We start from the raw sequence: 2,936 nt of genomic DNA, 5'->3' as shown, positions 1-2,936 counted from the left end.
GGAGCCGCTTGGCAAAGCCCCTGAGAGCATGTGATGGTGCTCAGGGCTCCAAGTGGGCAGGCAGCCCAGAAGGGGTCAAAGGCTCAGGAGGCTCCTGCACGTGAGAAGCAATGTGCTGGAGAGGCCAAGGACTACTCTTTCAGGACCTCTGAGTCATGAGTTACCCAAGAAAGGGGTTTCCCACAGGGGAGAGGAGAGTCTTTCCGGCTTTGTGAGGCTGCCTATTGGAGGGGAAGCCTAAGCAGGAAAGGGTTCCCCGTGTCTGGGGTTTTTTTTGGAGGCATTTCTTTGGGGTTGCAGTAGGCGTGAAGGGCACTGAGGATTTTCCCCTCCCACTGGGTACTGGAGCATAGCCAATGCCCCAGAACCAGCTGGGGCCTTGGAGAAGTTAAATAATTAAGTTTAACTTGTTGATGGTGTGCCTTATATTTTGTGAGAGAGCGCTTCATATTTTGTGTGGGGTTTTTTTGTATATTTGTAGTTTAATAGAGTTTAGAGTACATGATTCTTACTGGGGCTCTGCTGGGACCTTTCCTTGCTACTTACCTGTACTTACCTGTACTTACCTGTTGTTTGCCTATTTTAGATCAACTGTTTACATATGTATTGTTCAATACCTCTTGAGGTGGTGTAATCCTCTTGCCTTCATTTACAGTATACATCATTATATGATAATAGCATATTTGTGTCCATATGTTTATTAATAACAATTTCTTTTGATTCTGTATATATTAATAAATCTGTATACAGTTAAGCATCCCTTGTCCTGGTTTGACTCTAGAGGGAATAGAAGGAACTGGCCTGCATTTGCAGATCCTTCTCTCAGCACTCCTGCCTGGCCAACACTTCCCTTCCATTGGAGAAGGGAGCACTTACCTTGGTGCACTTGGACTACATTTTGACCAACCAACCAGATCTGGCCTGTGGAGCCATTGGATCCAGCCCATGGATGTGTGGCATTTGGTGGTGGGATGCTTCAGCTGTGGGTACTCTCCCTATGCCACATCAAGGAGAAGCCCCATCTACAGGCAAGTTCCTAGTGCCAAACCACCCATCTCTGATTCAAGGTGGGTCATTCCAACCTGCATCAGGAAAAAGCTTCCCCCAGGGGTCTGGTCCCAGCAGTTCACTCACTCTAGGCATACCAATGAACTCAGTACACAGGGCAATCTCTTGAGAATTGGAGACTCAGGTTCAAATCCCTGCTCTGAATCAGGCAGAGATGGGATTTGAGCCCCCCCGCCCACCCGCCTTCCAGATGAGTGGTCTAAACTTTTGATTATTATATACAAGGTGGGGTGCTATATTTACCTCTTCCCTTTTGTGGGGAATAAGAAATAAGTGTCCTCTGATCCCACATGCAAGCCAGGCAAAGATGTGATTCCTTTAAGAATCCTGCTAGAGCTTAGCTCTGAGAAGGATGCCAAGGATGTCAGGAATTTAGCAGTTGTGAACTTTCCCAGATGTAGACATTCCCATGCCCATAGGATATACATTTCTATTGAATGTATACAGGATTGTGTGGCTGTTTTGAGAATCTAAATTTTGGACTTACACAGATAAAGTGGCATGCAGAAAGCAGGTCAGGGTGGCACCTTTTAGACATTCAGAGAGGTATAAACTTTCAGAAGCTACAGGTTACTTTGTCAGATGTAACTATAATCCTAAGTGCCCATAGGTATATATGTACATCTTCACTTTAAACTTCTCATTCTGGTCCAAAAACGCATTTGATTTCTGGATGAAAATATATTCAACACCAAACACTTTGTTAGCTGGATTAGCCTGATGAGTTGCTCATAATTACAGCATTGTTAGAACTGCCATTGGTTTAAAAGCATTATGCTAAAGATTTTTTCATATACAGAGTCCTGTAATATTGCTAGCATTGGGCAAGGTGCAAGTGCCATACTAAGCTGATAAATGTGTTCCTCTAGTAAGTCAATTACTGTAGAAAATCCACTGATACAAGGGCCCTGGTGTAATTATTTAGAACTGATTTGTTATAAGCTTATGACTATACATATGTAAGTTCAAGTTTGTTGAGGGAGTTTACAATAATTATAATCGTATTTTGTATTAGTTTTTATCCCAAAGGACTGCTAAGCATCTTACAAATTCCATACTTATCAAAAAAGGATGTTAGAAGTTTCCTGTGCCTTGGGTGATGTACATTTAGCAACTTGTCCCAACACAGGTTTTCCATATGATCCTGGCCAAGTCTCTAGTCCTCATCTATTAAAGGGGATAATAACTTTCTGTTTCTCTTCAGGCTTGATATTAGGATAGATTCATTAAAGACTGGATGTTATGAAGCTACGGTTTCAATAGTATTGTTTCCACACAGTGTGAGACATGCAGCATGGTGTGGACCAATGTATAGAAAGTCCATTTTTACCAAAGATTTTGAAACTTTATTGAACTAAGCCAAGGACTCTCTTTAGTTCCATGAAAACTATAATGATTGCTCCCAGCAAAGGTGACCTTGCCTTTGAATACAGCTAATTGAGAGGTGAAAGCAAAAATAATTTCTGAATACTTTCACAAGTGCCAACATACCAGAGGGATGGCCCTAGAAATAAAAAGATGGAAAGGAAGATAGCAAGTTCATGGCTTAATGTATTCATTTTAGAAAATCTGGCTTTATATTAGCAGAATGTTTATGGCCTTTGATGCATTAATAAGGAATTTTATTTGAACAATTTAGCAAAGCTCCACAAGTTATCCAAAAGACAAAATCCTCTTAAGGAAACATAAATAACAGACTGTAAGGGGCCCTAATGAGATTGCCATTGCTGTGGCTAATCTTTGCAGACAGGTGAAATCTGCAACTGTGGGAGGCTTCATTAAAAACCTAAGTTAACCTGAGGCTGCAAAATAAAAATTAACCATATATTTCCTATACCATGAGTATATCCAGTGACACTGATGAAAAC

Source organism: Alligator sinensis, unplaced genomic scaffold, assembly GCF_000455745.1.
Source record: "Alligator sinensis unplaced genomic scaffold, ASM45574v1 scaffold568_1, whole genome shotgun sequence".
In the NCBI taxonomy this organism is placed as follows: Eukaryota; Metazoa; Chordata; order Crocodylia; family Alligatoridae; genus Alligator; species Alligator sinensis.
The sequence above is the reverse complement of the archived record's forward strand: the minus strand, read 5'-3'. Positions refer to the sequence as shown.